At 42.4% G+C, this 23,916-nt stretch overlaps 1 protein-coding gene across 2 annotated transcripts in view; it reads left to right on the forward strand.

Annotated features, from left to right (window-relative positions):
- The window catches only part of slc2a9l2 (solute carrier family 2 member 9, like 2), a 71,527-nt gene extending 70,908 nt beyond the window's left edge, over positions 1-619 (forward strand). For both annotated transcript variants that reach the window (XM_056605341.1, XM_056605342.1), the window contains one exon: positions 1-619. This exon is cut by the window's left edge and continues 586 nt beyond it. The gene's annotated coding sequence lies outside the window, so the exon portion shown is untranslated.
- The last annotated feature ends 23,297 nt before the right edge of the window (positions 620-23,916 follow it).

Raw genomic sequence — 23,916 nt, forward strand, 5'->3', positions numbered from 1 at the left:
GTATTTTAGTAAGACGACACACCAATTTCTTTGCCGGTCAACAGCCTCATAAGTCCAGAATGCCGTGCGGTTTTGCAGGCTGAGGGCGGGACCATGATATCCGCCAGCTGCCCAGGAAAGGCTGCAGTCTAATAGTCTTATTTGCCAAGGAAGCTTCCTAAGTGGTAGCCATGATAAGAGCTGTTCAAATTCTCTAAACGCTAAGGAAAGGTGCCTCCGTGCTTCTTTTCTTATCTCCTTCAGCTTAGGGTTCAATGGACCTACCCTTATGAAGCGAAAGGAGATAATGCTGTCCCACAATTCCTGCTGCAGCAATATTTAAAGCGATGACAAAGACAATTCTTTTCATAAATCGTCTTTTATAAATGTACTATTGACAGAAGGTTGCCTCTTGATGGGGGGGGGGGAGTCCTAACTGGTTTTAATAGCAAACTGAAGCAGATCAGGGGAAGCCTGACACGACAGCAAGTGTCAAGTTGCAAATTGCATTTCATTAATTAATGACTTTTTAGAAGCGTTGGGATATACAGTATGTTTGTATACAATTGATGTAATACATCATAAAAAAATAGACATAATAAACTAGTGCTTATATGATCCACCTTTGTAAAAAAACTTTCATACCAAGTGCAAATTCAATGAAGTCAATGAAGTTACTGTTTCTATTTTCTAGGAACAGTGTTGACTCCAGTGGTGAGTTTGAGTGTTCTTTCGATCACAGTACAGGAATCCCCCTGATGAACTCGATCACTGTACAACCGCTTCTCTTCCCCCTGAAAAGGAAATGTCTTTCCATTCACACTGACCCGGCAGTGCGTACAAAAAAACAAACAAAACCTCAGCGGATAACCACTACTCACCATGGCTCAGGAAGAGAGTCATTTTCTGGGGGATTATGATGCTAATACCTCTCTGTGTCGTCCCGGGGGAGCGCAGCGGAACAAGCGACGCAGTGGCCTGAGGACAGCCAGTGCTGACGGCTGATGAGCTTTTCTGGAGATCCTCCAGAACGACAGGGACGGCCAAACCCACCGGCGGCCACCCAGATGGAAGGAGCCAGGGGAGGTTGGATCAGAACAGAGGCTGACAAGAGTGGCATTGGATAGGGGTCACACAAACACAACCGCACACACCCACACACCCTACTGGAGGACAAGGGGGGTCAATGTATTTAGGGATGAAAACACAGACAAACCAACGTCACAGCCGGGCGGACTGTACCGTTCTGTCGCCACACAGCCACGGGTCGCGGCGGACAGTTTTGCGGTCGTATGAAGTCAAAGCTACAAATCGTGTAACCGTATCTGACTCGTCTGCTCCGTCGCTGCGGAGGCGATGGTAAGAGGATACGGGGATACGGCTGGAGGCCGTCGTGCAAGACAATAGTGATAATCCATGCTCCCTAAGTGTTGTACCTGCAATGTGCTTTGAGAAGATAGACACCGTTTCCTTTGGTGCGAAACGTTTGATGTTTTATTCCACACACAGACCTTAAAGTGTACCCCTGGGGTCTGTGAACGAGTTCTGGCGTTTACGGGTGCTGCACGTGTACCGCGCCGTGGGCAGGGTTCAACCTCAAAGCCTTTGAAAATCACGTCTCTTAATAAATCATATCGAATAGTGAGGGAAGGCTATTGCTTTTTTTACTTCGTTACAAAGCCTCTGTTGTTTAATTGGACCAAAACGCAGCGAGGCAGAACAGCACATTCAATAATGATGCAAAGAAAACGGCCTAATTGATTTTTTTCTTAAGACGCTAATCGAGTAAATGAATGAATAGTTGTTTGCAGGGCTTTACTCTCCCTCTGGGCTGCGTCTACAACATGTGTGCTCACCCGTGTGCCTCGGCCCTGCAGTAGCGGCTGCAATGCCTGCTAAGAGGATGCAATATTGAAGAGCTTCCTTTTGGATATGTGCCTGAAGGGCATTTCTTTGTTGCTGTTATTCTTTCATTCCAAAAAATAACTGCAGTGAGTTATTTCCACTATGTTTCTCGCATCCCTCCCTCATACTGCGTCTGATCCGTCCTAGACTCTAGGTCCCTCCTCTAGATGACCTGTCTGAGAAACCTGCTCTGAGAGTGTGCCGGCGTTATCAGCCGTTGATGAAACTTATCATCTCTGCATGGGGGAGGGTCACCTTGACATGAGCTGCGGTGATCTATGTGGTGGATTCCAGGTCCTTGGTGCTTTTTGTTAAAGTGGAGCGAAGCAGAAGTAGAAAATGATTTGTCAGGGTTTACAGTGCGTTTCAACTGGTCAGCCTTGGTAGAAGGCTCTCTGTCTGTCTCTAGCTCTCACTCTGTCTCTCTCTCACTCTGTATGTCTCTTTCTCCCTCACTCTGTCTGTCTCTTTCTCTCTCGGCCTGTCTATATCTCTGTTTGTCTGTTTTTCTCTCTCTCGATGTCTCTCTGTTTATCGTTTTCTGTCTGTCTGTTTGTCTCTCCCAGTCTTTCTGGCCACCTCACATTATCTGTCTGTCTCTCTGTTGTCTGTCCCGCTCTCTCTGTCTGTTGGTATTTCTCTGTCTGTCTGTCTGTCTGTCTCTCCCTCTCCATGGGATAAGCATAGAGGTAGATCAGGTCCTTTAGGCATCTCGTCTTTAACACTGACCTTACAAGATATTTGTTTTTTTTCACACTTCTATGAGTGTGTGTGTGTGTGTGTGTGTGTGTGTGTGTGTGTGTGTGTGTGTGTGTGTGTGTGTGTGTGTGTGTGTGTGTGTGTGTTTCATTTCATTCCATTCCATTTTTAAAAGTGAGTCACAAATAGGACACCATAATCCATGATGACTTCATCAGTGACACTTCTCTTAATTTATAAAGTTATTCCTGGAAGAAGACTGAATATTGCGAAGGGATATTTTGAATCCAAATTGAAATACCTCATTGGATTGACAGCATACATTATTTTTTGCTTAAGTAAGACCTGAAGCACATTCATATTTTCCAATCACATTTGAGTGATAAATAAAAGATGATGATTTAGCCTAAAGCGGAGAAGCAGAGGAGAACATTGTGGGCAGACAGGGACCACAAAATGATTAGTGGAACAATTAATCTGATAATAAGACAGCCGATTCGAGACACACTTCTTACGTGCACGGACTGAGTGAGCGACCAATCACACATATATTGTTCAGAAACAAACAAAAAGAGATGATATAACGACTGCTTGCGTGAATGGATCATCTTATGTTCCAACTGAGCTGAGAGCTCCTTGGGTTTACCTTGTTATGGATAATTATTTGCCAGATATTCACACAACATCCCCCAGTCCTGGATTCTAAACCGGAGGGGGATAGGGGGGCTTTACTCTGGTTTGCAGAGAAAAAAACACTCTATCACTCGGGGCATTGGGGCACGTAAGGAAAGTATTTCTATGTTTCTATAGTTGCATTATTTACATAATCTTGGGATAAATTCTACAATTCTATGACCATCACACGCCTCAGTCAAATGCACCTTTTCAGGTGGCGGTTAATCCAAGCAAAAGATATGGCCGACCTCAGTTTAAAAGACTGATGTGGAAACCAAGAGACTTTCAACGTCTCTGAATAGCTCTCAAGATAGTATGTGCTGTCATCCTACTTGGAAGTAGATTTTGAAGTACGATAGAAAAAAAAAAGGAAATGCTAGGCTTGGGCGATACCAAAATATTGCCTGTAATTAACTACTTTGCTTCTATAAGGGAAGAACATACGATTCATCAAGTTTCATTCTCTTCCATTCTGGCTTGTGCCTTTGGCCAAAGACATCCCTAGTCGTGTCTGATTGAACTAAATAATTAATTTAGCTCCCATTAACATTAGCACACAGGGAACCCTTTTTCGTTAAGGAGGAATTCGGATAGCCGGAAGATTAGATAGTTTCACTGAGAGCTTTTGCCAGTCACAAATGGCATAGTTAAACTTGTTTCATTTAAATTGGTTGCATGCGCTAAGATAAAAGGAGCGTGCAAGTTGCTATAATAATTTAGTAGACGTGAGAACTCATTAGCGCGGCATAGCTAGAACACTGACTTAGCTTCAGTGTTCTTGAGTGTGGAGCAAGAGAGACAGTGAGGTTGGGGGATGGATGAAGGAATAAATAAATGAGTCATGAACGTGGAGGGGAACGGATATGACCTTTCCACTCGATTCCCCCCTCCTGTTTCTGCCAGTCGCATCTTTCCCGACCACCCACTAAGCTTCCATCACAACAATCTTCATGAAACTTTCACCGTCTCAGGCATGGCTCACCTCCGTGTTCGGGTGAAAAGTCTTCAAAATGCTTAAACCTGCAATATTTATACCATACTAGCCATAAACAATCTTTCAAACAATCCAGCCTCTTATAACGATATGCGCTGCTGAGGCTGAGTTGGGGTTTACAATGTACAGGCAGTGAAAACCCATTTTTCTTCAGATGAAAAAGTGCCATTTCTGTGTTGCACTTTAGAGAAAGTTCTGTAGTTCCGGATGGTTGTGTAGTTGTGGAAGGGAATCATGTTAGCGCTGTGTAAGAGCTGTCTGGAGGGATTTGTGCCGCAGCTATTTTTGTTAGGAGTGGGGTTGGATTGTCTGGTACAGCAAACCACAAATGTACTAGAATCCAATCTGGTGCAAAAGAAAAATACATTCTACATTTCTTAGATTTGTAACACAAACCAACTTCGTGTCTAACATATTGCCTGCCGAAGCATTTTAAAAAAAATGATACACCGATTCGCTCAGGCCAAAACACATTTTACAATCCTTGACTAAAAATACTAGTGTAATTCATATTTTTAGTTATTGGTGTTACGAACAGGATGGGCCTGTTAGAAACAAAAGTTTTCACACTCATAACAACTGCTTAGAAAGCTGTAATCGCTCTGTGCCAAACCTCTTGGCTTTCTTCTGTTTAAAAACAGTTTGTCTCTGGAGATACATCTCAATAACATACAATAAAGTGACATTGTTCTCACTCACCGCCAGCTCCCGTCAAACCGGAATTTTCTGTGTGTGGGAGGAAAGAGAAGTCGATTGCAATGGAGGGACTGTCTCAATCAATCATTGTGGACTCAGAGCAAGAGAATCGACCAAACCAGTCAGTTGGGTGTACTAAGAAAAGACTGGATGTTGATTAACTGGGTGAGAACTGATGGTATGATGAAACTCGCTGTTTGCGTGAGTGTGAGTGTGCGTGCGTGCGTGTTCTTATGAGTGACTATCTGTGCAATACACCCCCCACCCCCACCCATGACCTAACTGTCAACCCTCACAACAAATGGTCCCACATGTTCCTGCTGTAGAGGACAGAAACATGGCTGGACTTGACCTTCCCCTTCAGGGCCAGGGATGAACATGACACCTGTACACAGCCACTCAGAACTGGGCTTTGAGCGGGGACCTCGGTCCCACGGGGGGATGGGTCTCGTTTCTCAGCCGACTTTTAATGAACAACTTGTTTCATAAAGGTACCAGTTGCTGGACAACTCTACAATTACCCCCTTCAACCTCGGCGTTACAGGAAGACAGATCTGTATGTATGAGTCACGTGTACAAAAGTAGAGGTTAAGTGTTGTTAGTGTTGTATGAGTCACAGGGTGGTTATTTAAAATGAGTTCGAGCACGGACCTATTGACAGATGATGGTGCCGATTGAGTGCACAACCCTTTCATCAAGTCTTCCTAGGTCCAGATGAGGTTAATTATGAAATTTGAAGTGGCACACGATTAACAATATTTTTGGGGATTCTCTTAAAATGACTAAGAGCAGATAATTCAGCTCCTTAGATCAAAGGCGTCCCCGACTGGTTGACATTGTGGTAATGTGTGTAAAGCAACGTATTTTGTTTAAGTGGGAAAGCGTAAATGTCCTGCCTATCAGATAGCTTTATCATTCGGAATCAGTCAGCATACTAATCTCTTTAGTGCGGCCTGAGTTAACGACTAGTATTTTCAGTATGGTATGTTTACAGTAACCTTCTGTCCTGTATTTGGGGACGTGACCCAAATGACCTTACTGGGCTTAATTCAATACTATCTAACCGATGGAGGAAATATCCCCCTAGCAGAATTGTCAACTTCCTGCAATCAAATGTAACTGCCAAGAATTTTTTGCGATTTAGTGGATGATTTTTTCCTTAATCCGACCATGAAATGAGAATCAGCTGCAGTGTTGGTGCGGCAATTCTAGTCAAGTACTAATTCCGTTTTGGACAGATGTTATAGGGATATCAAATAAATGCCAAGAGCTTGAACCATATTTTTCAGAACCAAGCCAAGAACGCTTCTAATTAATTTGGTAATCACACCTTTGAGCTGGAATCCTCATTAAAGCGTATCACAGATTGCATTCATTAATATATAGGGCATTTATCAATTCATTCTCTAATGAACTCTGTAACATTTAACTTTGCCAGCTGGCAGAACGTACGTTGGGGAGAAGCTCTGAACATTTCAGGTCCAGAATTTCCAACGAGTTCCTATAAAAGATTGATGTGGCATATTTATAATTTACTTGAAGTTTCAAATTGTATTGGGCTATTATTATATCTTGCAAATCCATAATAAGTAAATGTGGGTGATTGCTCTAAATGAGTTAAAGGGAGTGGGAGGGCGTGTTTGGCGGCTGGGGGGGTATAACCCAGCTACATTTCCCCCAGGCAGAGGACAGATGCTACTCCTGTTGTACAACCCAGTGCCTCGTGGAGCCACTGCACCAGAAAAGGACCAATGTTTTGTGGTAGAATTTGTGTGCAATGGCAGTTGGCATATTATCCTCTAAGACCAACAGCGATTGGTATTCTCAAGGTCAGCTTGTCATTGCAGACCTAGGTCAACAAGGTGGAACACAACATCCAAGCTATGACTTGAAAAATGAATTGCGACTTCCATATAAAAAATTTAGAGAGAAACAGGAACGATGGTAGAACAGACAAGCATGTGCAAGTTGCACAACACATAATGTGATATTACCCTTGCTCGGACCAATTTACTTATTTTATTCAAGTAGGAGGGAGGAGAGAATATCAAAAGCTGGAATATTCCAACAGCATTGCAGACCAAGCGCTTCAGCCAGGAATCCAAAACCTGTCCACAACTAGGGGCGTTTCTAGGTTTCCGAACTATCTGGGGCTTAGCCAGGAGGGAAATAAAAAGTGTGTGCGTAGCGCGCGGCAAATGTTTTTGTATGCTTTATTGCACATGCACATTTTTTCATAATGCTTTACCTAAATAAACAAAATTCGCAGTTTATTGTAGCTTTAAATAGCTACCTGACTGCTGTGCTGCTTATCCCCAGACATCTAAAGTTCCATTCAAGTTATTTCAGAGTAAAATTAATACAAGTTAGACAGACCATACCTATATATGTGTACATTATATATATATGACTGGGAATAGGATAGGTTAATTCACTTGAGGTGGTAAACAGTCTGGTTATGTTTTTAAACCATTTATTCTCTTGCCAGAAGGATTATAGAAGGACTAGGCTACTTTATTTCGAGATTCCCCTGGAATCCCCATGTTTGTTTCTAGTGTAAAGAAAGCAAAAAAATAAAAAGCGAGTTCATTTTTTTTTTTTTCAACAAAAATAAGATTCAGGGCTAATTCAATTATATCCGGGGCTTTAGCCCCGAACAGAACAGCCTAGTGACGCCACTGTCCACAGCCGAAACAAACGGTGCAGCCTATGATATAACCGTACTGGCGGAGGCATCAGAGAAGGTGAGCTTTCATTCAGGCCCCTGCACGGGGCGCGGTCCGAGTCCTCCACCTCCGCTGTGATCCAGGGTGAGGCCAGGGTCTTCGATCGGATGACATAAGGGGTCAATTAGGTAATAGATTGCTTGAAGTCCCTGGATGGAGGAAGCCTCATCAGAGTTCACACCAGTTCTCTGCTCATCGCAGCCTTAAAGTTCTACCAAACCTCTGTGGTTGTCATTTTATTTGACAATAATCTGTTTTGAATATCCGTATTGTTATTGTCTGTGTAATTTAAGCTTTGTAGGGTACGTATCCACACATTTGATCCACTTTCTGGAAGTTATCTTCTGAACTTTTTCAATAATGCCAGTAATAAAATACATGGCATTAGGTGCTTTTATGCTTTAATCAAAATCGCTTTCAAACTGAGTGCATATTCTTAGCATTCTTCCCTCGGGGCCGGGTAGGAAAAGAGGTGAAGAGGAGACAGTGGGTAGATATTGTTTTTCTCACATGCTCTCTTTGACACATAGGATCATATCAGTTGTAGATAGTTAGTCTGATTAATACGGTCCCTGGTATCCATAGGACTCAAGACATCATAGCATACAGTTTAACCATACTGAAATCATCCCACCTGGACCGACATAGCAGTCCTCTAGAGGCAGAGAAGAAGACACTTTAACAATGTCAAGATTACGTATTCTGCATTCTGAAGGTTGAATACAACCAATTAATTATTTATTCACTATAAATGCTACATGCATATCCATTCTATAACGTGCCATTTCACAGAGAGCGCCGGCCATGAGACGGGCAGGGTCACCTTGCTCTACTGTGGTTTTGTGTGTGTGTGCGTGTTCCTTCTTGCCTTTCCTGCCACGTCCGAGAGTGTGTGATCCCTTCATCTTTGCTGTGACATTTCCTGAGTCTCTCCCGCCCATCCCCAACTTTCCTCTCATATGCACACATTTAATATGCCTTTCAGAGAAATCCTTTCACCCCTCTCTTGACCTCTCAGTGTCTCACAACCAATCCCTCGCTGTCTCACATCCTCTCTCTCTCTCTCTGTGTGTCTCACACCCCATCTCTCACTCTCTGTCTCACAACCTCTCTCCCTCTCTCTCTTTTTATATATATATATCTGTGTCTCTCACCCTCTCACTGCACCTCTTTAAACAGGGACCTAATCCCAGAGTTGTATTCTGCTGACCGATATGGAGAACTCGTGCTGGCCTGTTTAGTGGGTGTAAAACACAGAGTGACTAGAATAACAACGGCTCAAACACATAAAGCACTGCATTATGTATTGCAGTGCACGGAATCGGATGGGTTCAATCTCCATCTTGCTCGATGCAATATAAGAAAATGGTTTTCACCCCTGCATTTTCTGTATTGTCTGTATTCTGTATAGGTTTTGAGATTTTCCCAAACAATTTGGCCAGAGGCTTGTCTTGCCAAGCTCTTTATCTCCTCAATACAACAGCTGTGGAGACTGTTTTCCCGAAAAATGGCCAACAGCTTGCCAATATTGTGTGCTGTAGAAACAGCTGTTCAGCTTGCCCCATGAATGAATGATTTTGTGCAGGGACACACAGTGTGTGTTTTATCGCATTAAAGACACGTTGTGCGATTGGTTGAAAGCATCTCTGGAGTGCAGGAATCCCTACTTTCATTCAGATGAAGTATAAAAAAAATGTGGAGGTCGTGGAATTTGGCGACTCTGTCCAATTAAGAGAATATGAAACAGGACATTTTTCATTTGTTTGCAACCGGTTCACTTGATCTTCTTGCATAAACTGTTCTCATTGTCATCTTTACTTTCTAAGGCCCAATCCCATTTCTACCCCTTACCCCTCCCCCTTGTTTTGAAGGGGTAAGGGGAAGGTGTAAGGGGAAGGGGTAAGGTGAAGGGGCATAGGCGTTGATTACGGGGACATGTCCCCCCCACTATTTGAAATACGAATTTTGTCCCCACCACTTTTAAAAATGTGCAAACCAATTGCGACTGAAAAAATCCCCACATACTCAACCGAAATCGTCGAGTCGAAGATCATGCGATAGGCGCGCATCAAGACATCATTTATTAGATAGGCCTACCTAATAAACCGTTGGAACACACAAGACCGGAACCCATAGCAACGCCGGTAAACAAACCCCGACTCCCGAGAAGCCCAATCCCTATGAGCTCCCCGCGCTACGGCCATCCGGAGGCGCACAGAGCATTTGGCCGTGATATTATATATACAATTATATTATATTATATACTATATAGAGCTCCAAGAGTCGCAAACGGCAACAATCACTTTCTCCTCCATGCTGCAGTTCACCCCGGACTGCACTGCGCTGAGTTTGACCGTTGACAGTGATTGGTTGTTACGTTACACATGTCACTCAGTGGCCACGCTGTTGAACGCTGATTGGCTGTCATCACGCGAAATTCGTGTCAAAGTTTAAATATTTCAACTCGTGCGAATTTGTCACGCCACAAATCCTCGTGAACGCACTCGCCTGTGCACGGCGAAAGTGTGGCGCGACAAATCAAAAAAATTCGCCCGATACGCGTCTATACGTTCACTTTGTAAGGGATCTTGTCGCCCGTTGTGTTTGGTGTGAACGCACTGGAGAAGTTTCAAGACAGACAGCCAAAATTGACATTTTTATTCAGACAATAGCCGGTCCTTTTGCTTCCTATAAAAAGCATGTTTGTGACACTGGATAACGATATGGATACATAATCTAGCCTGCATGTGGAGGGCCACATAAGGTAAGAAATTGGTATACGTAAACTTTGCTGCTGGTTCTGTTTGCTCGTGATGACCTGGCCAAAGGTTACCCACGGTCCGAAGCGATTGTGATCTGATTCTGGTTGGTGCTCCAGCTAATATGCATTAGATTGCAGGTAGTAGCAGCTACACACGGTGCGATTGCTATGCCAATGTGGTTATAGTTGTTTTGTCTGATTGAGATATGTGACGACTTGGAGTCTGGTAGGCCTATCCTGACATAAATATGTTCTCGCATAACCTGTGTGATTATCCTAAACTGTAGGGGATTTTATTTGCGGGCAATTTGCTGATGATGTTGTAACGAGTGAAGTCTACATTGGTCCTTCGCAAGTGTTTACTGGTGGTCATGATTTGGCAGATGCAATTCTCCTCTGGGCGCTTGTTTTTTTCTTCTTTTTTTAATGCAGCATAACGTATGCTACCAGCAGCCCTTGCTCGTCTTCAAAAGGCTGATGCTCAGTACCTCGTTTCATTTCGTACCCCCTTTACAGTCTGGCATTGTTTGTCTGGTAAACTTTGTTGATGTCAAGATAAGTGTTAAATTGCCAACACTGTTCTTTGTCCTGTGTGTATTAGTATTACATATCCTATGTTGTTTCCAACGCCGTTTTGCAAAACAAGCCAAAACACAAACTGTGGTTTTCAACTTTTATTGTTCGAATAGGATTTTCAACACCTGACAATACACTGTAGAGCATATTGTAATGCAGCGTTGAATGGATGAATAGCTTACATAAGGGTACCCAGCACTTTTCAAACCACACTCAAGCTGGTTATTGTCCCCACCACTTCTAAAAACAAACTGACGCCCTTGGGAAGGGGTAAGGGGTAGAAATGGGATTGGGCCTAATTATCCTGTGAGTCCCACCTCTGGTGAAAGTTTTGCCTTTGCAGAGTCTCTACTTTCAGGAACAGTAAAGCATCTTCAAGCACCCCTGCGGTGCAACCCGGTCTCTTTGCCCAGCACCAACTTTCGGGATGTAAATCCTCTGAACCAGCTCAGGAAAAACCTCTGGGTTATCGACTCTCACACTCTTTGTTGTTCTGGCTCTTCTGGTTATGCTGGGTTCAAGTGGTTCTTCGTCTTTATATTGCTGTTTGTGCATATTAAAAAACACCAGAAAACCTCCCAAGGAAAAAGGGAATCTGGAAGTGCCCAGTTAAAAGGCCATCTCAGAGTTTCTCAGAGAAACTTTAGGAACGAGCCCTCAATATGGGCTGATCCTAATTGAATTCCATTGAGCCCTGAAGGAACTAATGACCTCACAGCTATGTCTAATAGCTTGTGGGCAAAGTGGACGTTTGCGATTAAGACTCTACTTCGATGCATCATTTAGTCGACTCGCCCGATTCTGAAAAGGGCCGTTGATGATGTTGGACCTGGTGTAATATACCTTCTTTTTGTTGTAGACAAACAACCTATTAGACGACATAATAGTTTTCCATCGCCCAAACCCTGAGTCTGCACTCCACTCCTCTGCCCCGCTACATTGGGAATTATTTACTGCTCCTAAGTGGAGAAATGCTGACAGTCACACAAGCCCCGTTTGCAATTACTCGGAAAACAGTATTCCTCCTAGACCTGGCACCATTTCCTTGACATTGCAAACTCCACCGCTACCTATTACGATTTTATTGACCACAAAATTCATAGATAAATAAATACCCTGTGGTCGCTTCCTGAAACCCATTGCCAAATCCAATTACTTCCACATCAACCGCAATAAAATGGAAGCGTGTGATTGGTCAAAGCAAGGTTCTCTGCATGAAGTGGCTCATGAACCGCTAGAGGAGCACCTATTGAAGCCTTAAAATTCACACTTTGAATAAATACAGAGGCATTTATAAAAAAAAAGCAGCAAGACAAGCTGGATGAGACAGTGGGCCGCCCCAGTGGGATGTCTTTCAGTTTTTTCCTCAATACTCACAGGCGGGTTGGCAGGAATCCCTGCCTTTTTTCTCAGACAAAGGGAAGAAAAACTGTGCACGATGGTGAATGTGGAGACTGTAACTAGCAAAGAAAATATGAAGCTAGGCGTTTTGTCATTTGTAAACAACTGGTTGACTTCATGTTTGAACCGGGACAGGAAAACGCTAGAAGACGACATGGATGCTTAACCTAGCGGCGACTGCACTCGCCTTGGTTCAAATCCTTCTGTCAACACAATTCTTGTCTGTTGAGGAAACCTGAAGCAAGCTTTGTGGCTGCCAGCGACCAGGGGTTGCACTGTGGATCCTTGGCATGCTATCTGACCTTTGAGTGAATGGGAAATGTCCTCCAGAGATCAATGGAGGAAGCACGTGAAAAGGAATGCCTTCATCTACCCACTTCAGTTTCGGCCAATCCCCCCGTAAAATCTACGACCTGTTCACCATCCTGAACAGATTGATGCCGAGATTTATTGAGTAACAATTCATTTTTGGGACAGGTACATTCCTCATGTTTCATCGAGAATGCAGGTCACATACTTACAATGGTTTAGCACTGTTGACTCTGGTTCTCTCATTGATAGAGTTGGAGACATTCAGAAGGAAAAGCCTTCAAAAGAGAAGAAAAACCCACACATCCTCTCCACTCCACTTTTCGAAGAAATATTCTGGCTAAATTCTCTTTCAATTTAGTCAGAGGTCTAAATAATCAGCTTTCGGAAAGGGTGATATAGTGCCTGTTTATAGCTTAATGTTGGAGACGGTTATACATTTAAAGATGTAGGGGAGATTAAAGGCTTTTAATCTGTCTGGAATCAATAGCAGCAGATATATTAATGAGGGTCAGTTATACATTTTAAGATGTGGGGGAGATTTCAGGACTTTTAACTGCCTGGAATCAATGGCAGAAGATATATTAACTTGGGCCATGTGAGGCGGAGGATACGTCTAACTTTATGTTTAACGTGTATTAGTTTCACAAGTGTGCAGTGTTGTTTCCCTTGCTGCTGTAGGATACTGTGAGAATAAGTAGATATACAATTGAAAGCAGCGCAGCCTGAGCACCTGCTGCCAAAGTCATTATTCACAGTGAACCAGTGAACCAATGGGCCGCTTCTGAATTAATTTGAGGAGTGAACTAACCCAAATTAATCTCTGGAAATGGCATTCAATAAGCAGTTAACTAGTTGGATAATAAGCCACTGGCAATTCTATTTTCATCTAATAAAATGTTGATGTTTGCCCTTACATTTCTTAATATTAACAAATAAAAAGTACTTTATTTCATTCCGAATACAAGCAACACATAATTGTGATTCACGAGCTATACCGGAGAGCACTACAGAGCAACACTTCTCTAATCATGTGAGCGCAGTGCATTCGGTATATCCTAATGTATTTAATACCAGCAGACTTAAGTATACCCCCCCCCCCCCCCCCACACCATTTCTCTGTCTGTCCTCATCTCCACATCTCTGTCTCCCTCTCGCTCTCCCACGCACCCTCTCTCTCTGCATTCTCTACTCTCTCTCTCCAAATCTTTTTCAACCTATTCAAGATGAGCATACGTATATGCGACTTGCTTGGGGCCACAAGTGGGGCTTGAAAATCAAATCTATTTGATGTTGTACATTAAAAAGTACATTTGATGTTGTACATTCACCTTTATTCCGTTTCAGATTCGACATCTTTCCCCCATCGAGTTCAACTGATGAGTTGAAAGACCCAACACTCGCTTGTTGAATCACAAAATTGAACTCGATTTTGTTTCACTCTTTGGAATATTTGAAAAGTGGAAAGTGCTGACGTTAGAGCCGCCAGTAGCTTTCTGTGATAGGCCAGTAAGTGTGTTGAGGAGCCATGGAGAGCCATGTGGGGATGTTTGACGCAGTGTTGAGGGAGGTGCTTCATTATAGACCTGGTTCCATTGTGTCTCTCTCTGTTAAGCATGTGTACCTTATTACAGGATGGCGGTCTGGGTCGCACTATTACCTACCATGCTGCACTTAGATGCAAAGAAATAGACATACAATTTATTTGGTTATTTATTGTGAGCTGTCATGTCGGACACCAGATTTATTCTACAACTAGGTTGCATAATCGCAGTTTACAAACCTGACTGCAAGGTTAACAGCTGTGAAGACGAGACCATTGGCCAAAAGTTAAGCTCTGTATAAGTATTTATTGCACAATAGACCAACACAAAAACCCTCAGACATTGCCTGTTTTCATGTCCAGGACACAGCGACGGTGTCTCAGAAAAAAGTCCCTACCAATTAAGACACTTAAGACACGTTTCCACTGCAGGAACTTTCCCAGGAACTATGAACCATTGGAGGCACTCAGTGTGTGTCCACTGCAGGAACCAGGGTCTAAATTAAGTACAGGGGACATTATTTTTCCCAGCCAAAAGCTCTCTCCATGGGGGGGTAGTACTTTCCAAAAGCACAGGAACTTTGGGGGCCTTGCCATGCTGATCATCTTATTAGCCGAACGAATACTCAAAGCATATTTTTCAGCATCTCCAGCCACAAACCGACTGTTTTCTGTTCACTCCGACATCCAGTGAATCACACTAAGTCGCCTTATTGCTTCCATAGTGGTGAACTACATTCATATCATCAGCACTTTCTGTTATACGTGTTGATCATTCATCTCGATAGCAGTTGGCGCTACGAGCCAATGTTTACTTGCGCTGTGGGACGTGAATATAGGTTGCTTATGGTAACATGACCGTTTGCAGTAGTATCGCGTAAACGAGTAAATTTTTCTCGTAGTATTTATCAGTTTTTCATGTCCTTTATTCGTTATGTGCCTGACGTAAAATGACCTTTATTTGTCTAACCTTCATGGGTCTTTAGGCCGCGGTGGAAACCAAGACCATAAGGGGCTGAAGAAACCTTTTAGTCCCTTTTAATGTCATTCCTGGGACTAAAAGTTCTGGGGGATTTAGGTTGGAAACCCAGCTTTAAATATCAACTCTGTTAATCATACTCATCAGTGGCAGCTGTGTCTGCTCCTTCAACGAGCCACACCTGGCTCCCCAGGCACACCAAACGATGGCCACGCCCCCTCTTGCCTAAATTACTAAGCATGATTCAAGTCAATATTTGTGGGGTGTTTACTGTGATGAATTGCAATCTGCTGGCTTATTCTTCTTATTCTGATTTCATACAGCGGCGCCGTCATCGTGCTACAATATCAACGATTGCTGTTTGAATTGTTCCCAATCCCAATGTGCTACTCAGACATGCTTGTTTGAATGGACATGCGTTTTCTGAATAGAATCTCAGCCGTTACAGATTAAAAACTCAAACAAAGTAGAAAGAGGTACAAACTAGCCTCAGGCAGCCCAGAAGTTCTGTCCCACTGATGGACTGTGCATACAAAATGTTAAAAATATCCCTGACTTCTCCAGTTTCCTGGCATTGAACCGCTAAATGAAAATGGTGCTTTTTTAGAAGCGACCGTTCGGCAGGGACTTTTATATTTCTTTCTATGTTGAAGCTTACACCGAAGCATCCGTTTCCAGCCTTTATAGTCCAGCTTTATTCCTGGGGTATGGGCATGCACATGTGTATCTGTGTGTGTGTGCCCCACTTTCTGGGTTATAGCCGGCAGAAGCCTCTCAACGGTTGACAGCCCCACCATATCAGAAACAAGGATGGCTGCGGCTGTCCCTTTAGAATTACACAACGCTAAGAAAACATTATGTATTTAGCCCTTTTGGTTCTACTATGCTAGATGTGGACATAACGTTTTTTTTATTGTGAGCTATCCTTTCAGACACCTGATTTATACTACAACTCGGTTCTATATTTACATGTGCTACGTCATTCCTGAATTAATGCAGTATTGATCTTGACAGTTGTAGCTCTGACCCCTCAGTATTAAACACTTCTTAGATGACCGGGCAACCCGAAGGAACAACACTCTCTGGACTTAATGTGTTTTATGAAGAAATGCTTGTTTAACCCTTGGGTTTAACAGTGGGGGTGTCGTGTATGTCAATGCTCTGCAAACAATGCATGGACAGATGTTATCGTCATGTTTGCATCATTAACTGTGCTCAAGACCAGATTTATATTATTCTGAAACTTGATCGAAGCAAAGATTGTACTTACAAATAAATGGCCTAAGTTGCAACAACATTCAACATACTTAAAAAAACACTCTTTCCATGACAAATCAATTCTCGAACCACATCAGTCAATATTAGGTTAGATAATGTAAAGGATCTCCCCACCAAACGATAGGATGTCATCAGCCAACCTAGATAACAAGTTTGCATTGATTAAACCTGAATATAGTCAAAAGCATTACATTATTATACATCATTATCGACCACTCAAACAGCAAGACTCTTAGTAATGCATGAAATAAATTAGCCCACATTGATCATATTGCCCTCGAGGAAAGATTTGACCAATGCTGTGAGAGAACAAACACCAATGTCCGTGTGTAGAATTGTTAAAATTGCTTATCTATAAATTCTTGCCGCATTTGAATTATAATTATTTCAACATTTAATCAAATAATTTTTATATTAATTTATAACTTTTGCCCACTGCAACAGAAAACCTTGATGGGATAGTGTGCCTTTCTTTCGTCAGAAATAATTGGTCTGGACGACCAGCAGGGGAAAAAACAGCAGTCTGTTCAAGTTAATCAAGCGCAGAACACAGAGTGACCCCGATCACACATACTTCACCATTTCCAAAACAACCCTGAATGTACAAAGGTTTTGAAACCTTTATGCTGCTTGATGCACAACATTTTTTAATCACATTCATGACCTTGCACACAATTCACTTACGAAGACAAGAGTGGAAACAACCATCCTAGAAAACATTCTTTCAAACCGAGCAAATTTTGCGGTTTAGTGTTAAATGGCGACTAGCTCAAACCGGCGTGAACAAGAGGGCTTCATCTGCTGGGGGGGCTTGTAGACACAGACACCAATGATCAATTCAGTGTGTGACTGCTGCATGCTCCCGTTTCAGCACATTTAATTACACTGGCTAATTGACGGAGCCCCGATTGGCCGTATGTGCAAGCATATTTTAATAATTCACCCAGGGTCCCTGTCTGCAGGATGGATGGATTAATTACACTGTGAGATCTTTATTATTGGTGCAGTATTAGGTTGTGAATCAATCACAATTGATTTTGACTCGCTTAATTGAATAATTGTTGCTTCAATATTAGATTAGCCTTTGTGATAGTTTAACATTCTTCCACATTTAGATTCTTAGATCTACTTCTTTCTGACTTTCTGTGTTTCATTTGCTCTCCCTCAAATCTCAAGTGTGTGATACTTATACGGACGGACCGAATACTTCTTGACTAATGTCAGTCAGCAACAACTTCCCACAAACAATTCCAATACATTCTTCTAATTTGCTGTAACCGCAGTACAAATTCATTCAACAAAATCTGAATTTATGCAGCCCCTACAAACATAAAATCGAATATAAAACAAATAATTTCTCTTCAGCATTACAATTGCCTACGGACTCTCCAGAGGACCATCACTATGAATCTACTCGTACGTGCTTTAAGTTGCTCTGCATGTTTCCACATGAAGTGGTCGGGTTCGAACTCGGTGAATGAATAGTCAGAAACAGTTAGAGGCATGGTTTGTTTGCTGTTGCCCTACACCAACCCTACATGTGCTACTGAATGGACCATTTTCTCTCAAAGGATGTGTTGCCAGTCCTGCCAGGGGTGCCGTCATCAAAGGGCCCTAGTGTATTCCCTTATGAAATGGAAGACGGAGGAATATGAAATGCAATGCACTATCTTGTTCTTTTCAGCTCAACTTCTTTATATTTGTTATATTTTGTCTCATCTTAGTGCTTTTTCAGCCATAACTTTGATTTCCTGCAGGCAGTGACAGCCACACTGAAATAAATCCCTTTGTTGACATTATTTTTACTAACACAGATGCATGCCTATGAGCGAGAATAGTTTTCCACAAGCCTTGCAATTTAAGCCTCTTTTCTCAGCTAAAACTACATCTCTTGTGTTTACACTCTACGGAAATGCCCTAGAATAATAGACAGGAAAATGGTTTATTTTAAATATTATAATTAGGAGTATATTTTACCTTAACCCTGGATGACCTTCCTCTCTCTTTTTTGTCATTTAATTTCATATGAAAAATTTGTGTTGAATGCTGAATTATATGCTTTGAATGAATTACACAAAATAACTATTAACCTATAAACCGACTCGGGGGGGATGCAGTTTTGGTTCCATGTCTGTTTGTGCAGCTACTGTTCAAAATATTTGAATCTGCACAGTGCACATACATCTATACAAGTGTGCATGCATCATCTCTCTCTCTACCACACACACACACACACACACCACACAACACACAACACACAACACACAACACACACACACACACAAAACACACCGCTCACACCTCCTCAAATATTTATGAGTTTTCTGACTTAATCCCAGCTGTTTCCTCTTGGTGACTTGAACATCTTTATAGACTCCAGTAGTTACTCCTGACACGTGATGAATGGCAGAGGGAGCAGGGTGGATTTTAATCACTAGACCCTTCCTCTCTTCCCACTTCTGCACAGACTTTTAACTTTTTTGATCTTTTTTTCTGTCTTCGCAACAACAACAACAACAACAACAGCATAAACATTCCATCACATCCAGGGACATAAAGGTGTCCGTTCACCACTTCCTGGGTAACAACATCCTATCCCATCCTGTCCCTGGTCCTCCTCTGACCTCTGGAAAACACTTGGATCGGACTACAATGAGGCTCTATCCTTCGGCCCTGATTCCTCAGTTCCCCTTAGAAAAACCTGGATTGTTTCCAACCACTCTGCTCTTCCCACGACCTGTCATCGACAGCTTGAGATGCCCTTCAAAACAACACCTTGTTTTGTATCAACGGTTGCACTCTAACGAACGCTCTCTGTAGCCCATGCTGTTATCTAGAGAGTCTCCACAGCCTACTTCATATTATGACAGCCTCTTCAACCTTCAACACAACCCCCAGAATGCATCAAGACACCCTGAAGCAGCTACTACGCCCATGGATGCATCCACACTCCCTGGTTCCCTGTGAACTTCAGCCGTCATTTTCTTGACATCCTTTAGGTCTAAATAATATCCATCTATGGGAAACTTCAAGTCTTGCAGAGGAGGCTAGGTATTATGGGATAGCATCAGATCAGCTCTGGTCCCTCCTACTCTACCGAAAAGCAATTTTCAATCTCTTACCTTCTGTGAGCTGCTTACGTCGGTTCACCAGGGAGATATCCCTACCTGGGAAGTCATTCCAAGAATTCTCCCTCGCAAGATTTGAACGCCTGGGAATGAGGTTAATCAGCGTCAGGCTACTAGCACCCCCTCCTCGAATCAGACCCTGTCTAGATGTCAACACAATGTTTGTCTGCCCGACCTCTGTGTCAGACCAAAGCAGAGGGAGGCTGCCCTCATCACAGACACAAATAACCTCATCACAGCTCATTAATATCACATTAATAGCCTCAGTCCTTCTTGACCTCTCTGCTGCACTTCCTAGACCGCATGTTTAGTTACCTATTTGTTGTTGGAAGAGCTCTCCCCTGGGGCCTATAGGTTCAACCTGATAGATCCAGCCCCTGAGTCAACCACAGCATAACCTCTATGTTTGGGCCCCACTTCCATCGACTCACTCTTGGTGAGATGATCCACTAGCACTAGCTGTCATATCAACTGTCATATTATGCAGATGATACCCAGCTTTACTTCAGAGATTATGTTGGTTGCTGACAATACACTGTTCTGCTGGGTTGGGGATATTCCATGACCATCAATAGATGCTACATTGGCCCCTAGTAATGAAGGGAACCTGGGTTTCCTTCTGTATTCCAGTCCATTGATTTATTGGGACTGGATTTGCAGAGTTTGATGGTTTGCTGCTAAAATAATGTGTCTTCAGAATAAGGGTTAGATGACTTGCTCAGGGAAACCTCAACACTCACTCACCCTCCATACCTTCTGAGCTAAGCCTACCCTGCACCACTCTTGCCCCTATCACTGACTTCCCAGGACAGTGGACCCATGTCACTGCTACATCCTCCTTCTCCTCCTCCATGCACATGTTTTCCATAGCTACATCCTACCTCTTGGATGTAGGTGTGGATGAGTCTCCTTACCTACTGCCCACCCAGCACACCAGGCAACAGACTTTGTGGGACAAAGCCTCTGGACCACACACCCAGTGGAGATCTGGTAATATAGGCTTATAAAAGCAAGAATTATTTTTAAAGCGCTGGGCCTGTTATAGCTGCTTGTTTATTTGTATTTTCCTCACTGCAAAGTGCCTTAAGGGAAGGCTTTACAGCCCCAGTAGTAAAGAAAATCAATACCTTTGTTGTGAACAGGATTACGGTTGAAACTAAGGTTGTAAATTGCATTACAATGAAATTCATTTATATTACACACACGTAGATGATGTGTCATATCCCGACTCACGCTCTATGTTAAGCACTTGGGTCTTTAAAAGTGGTATATAAATGCAATCGATTATAATTGTGTGTGTGTGTATATATATATATATATATATATATATATATATATATATATATATATATACACACACACACATCATCCCTGTTAGTTCTAGAATGAATGTGGTTCTCTATCTCTGCCATTGTATTGATTGTCTGCCTCAGGGTCGTTCTTTTTAACTTGGAGCATCGATCCTTCCGTGGAGCCTAGAGGCTGTTGCCACTCATCAATCCCCCCAGTATTGTAGCGCTTATGTGGGCGAGGGCACTTAATTGGCTGTGGTTCCCTGGATGGAATGACGTGCTTGATTTGTACAGCGACGATCAGGGGAAATAATAGGCCTCTGCTGGTGAAATCTGAGCATTGTGTTTCCCAGTATCTTGCTACATTCAACCCTGTAAGGCTTCAGGAAGCACAGATTAAATAACTTCCCAAAGAGTCTTCAGCTTCTCCCCTCTGGTCTGTCAATGGACAATTGATATTCAGGAATCCTTCGGCACCAAGCGATTTGAAATGGAAATGCATCAACAAAGTTTGAAGCTAAGGCCCTAATCAAATCTGTTGCTTGACACATGAGCAGAGCCGAGGTAGACCTACGATCCCACGGGGTGGATATACAACAAGTACAAGTCAGTGGAAGTAAATCAGTGGTGGACAGTAACAAAGTACAAGCAATATGTTACCCTAACTCTTTAGCGTATCTGTACTTTAATTGAGTATCATTATTTTGCAAAACTTTGTACTTTTACTCAACAACATTTTGGTGGGGAAAATCCTACTTTTTCCTACTTTCTACTTTTTAAAACCTGTCGTTCCTTTCAACGTTCCTTTCCGAGACATGCATGCTGTGTGTGTTTGTGTGTCTGTCTGTGCTTGGCCCCTGCGTGCGGGTGTGTGTTTGTGTGTGTGTGTGTGTGTGTGTGCGTAAGTCTCTGTCTGTGAGCAGCATGCGTGACCATAGACAATTAGGTGTAAGTGTACCAATCAGAACACATCGTGATTCGTGCAGTTTTGGCGGTTTTCTCCCAACTTTGCTTCCGTCCTCGTATCGTAAAATAACGGAAAAAGCACCAGATATTGAAACTGAGCCCCCATGGCCATATTTAAGCAAACTATTTGAAGTAGTGGAAAGGAAGAACGACTCGTTCATTTTTAGGTGCCTTCTCTGTCTGCTTAAGAAACAAACAATTTCCTCTTTCAAGAATTCGCCATCCAAACTAAAGTAACACATAGAGGTAATAATTATGATCATTTCAAATTATATCAGTACCAGATATCACAAAAAGAATTGTATTTAGAGTGGTGTTTCTTTAACCATAAATAAGGATATAAATGACTTTGGAATTACATTACACCAAATTACTTTTACTTTTGTTACTTAAGTACATTTAAAGCCAAGTACTTTTATACTTTTGCTCTAGTCGACGTTTAAATGGAGTACTTTCACTTTTACTGGAGTATTATTTTACACTAGGTATCTCAACTTTTACACAAGTACGTGGTCTGTACTTCGTCCACCACTTTAAGTCTCATAGCTTGGTTTAATTTATATTTTCCTGACAATGTTCGCATAATGTCTTGATGTGAAATCTTAACTTTAGACTAATTCAACCTTTATCTTAAGCCGTTCAATCTCTTGTCTCCAATGAGCCTAACTTTAAGGGGTGGAGGAAAAGCAGATCCGGAGAACCTAGATAGACTGAGAACCTCAAAAATCCAGCTGAGGAAATATAGACCTAGTGTGCCACGGCAACGGCACTTACCAACAAAAGATTCATTATGATTGTTATGATGATTCCGAGGATGATAATAATAGTTTTATTTTAAGCTATTTTTGCAGTAGATATAATGACAAGATGCATAAACGTTACTCCCTGAAGTTTGGCTACCGCATATTATTCAGCTTGAGTAAGAATCATCAAAGGGAGATTATTATTTTCTCTTCAAAGAGTCAGTCAATCAAAATGTAAGGCTAATTGGGGCCTGTGGACTTGATGAGAGAAAGATTATACTGTGTACCAAGAATTGGTTGGTATTCGGGTGCTTGAACTAAAATGTTGGAAAATTAAAAGCAAACAGAAGTCCATCCGGGTGAAATAACTGTTGTTTGAATAGGGAATATGTTGATTTGTATCATTGCAATTTATTTAACTGCATAAGTATTTGCTGCATTTCAATCCAGGGTATAGGCTTCCAATAATTCAAGGTCAAACAACACTTCCTGGTTGAGCATAACACATCCCCCTGCCTTGCCTCTTAATGAACACAAAATAGGCTATTACATCATCATGAGGCAAGAAGTAATGACAATCATATTTACGCATTTTGAACTGAGAACAATCATCCCCATTCTGTGAATGAGCAATAGAAAGTAACACAGCAGAAGCACTATTGCAAGGACCTTGACATGATGTCGGTAAACATTCAGCTGATGAACTAAATGTGTTGCGTCACAGACCTACGATTAACACCGCGTGGATCAATCGTTCATGTTGCTCCCCGATTCTCCCTCCCCGTGTGCCATCAGTCACTGGAGTCCGGCGCAGTAATATAATTACTGGTTGGTGGGAAAAGGATCTGCTTGGTTTATACAAGCACTTGCTGGCATGCATCCCCGCACACGTGCTGCTTGGGAGTTTGACCGTCGAACACACAGACGGCAGGAGCGTGGTGTCATGTGGGGTTATCTAACCCAATCCAATGTTGGCTCAGTGTCACTTCAGAGAGCTTCAGTTAACCGAATAGGACGACTCAGCAAGAAACAACAACAACAGCGGGAGGCAGCGTAAAGAGTGTTTAGATGTGTAGTTGTTCAATTGTTTTTTTTTCTCTTATGCTTACGTTTAATCAGTTTAAATGTCACCCGGGGCTTTCACATGTGTTCTCTCTCAGGAAAAATCCTAGGAGAATCACAAATATGGCAAGCGAAAAGACAATCAGAAGGATCACAAAGAATTCAAACTGCCAGAGGCTCAGATGTAATTTAGGAATCTGATGA

Source organism: Gadus chalcogrammus, chromosome 13 (assembly GCF_026213295.1).
Source record: "Gadus chalcogrammus isolate NIFS_2021 chromosome 13, NIFS_Gcha_1.0, whole genome shotgun sequence".
Lineage (NCBI taxonomy): Eukaryota > Metazoa > Chordata > Actinopteri > Gadiformes > Gadidae > Gadus > Gadus chalcogrammus.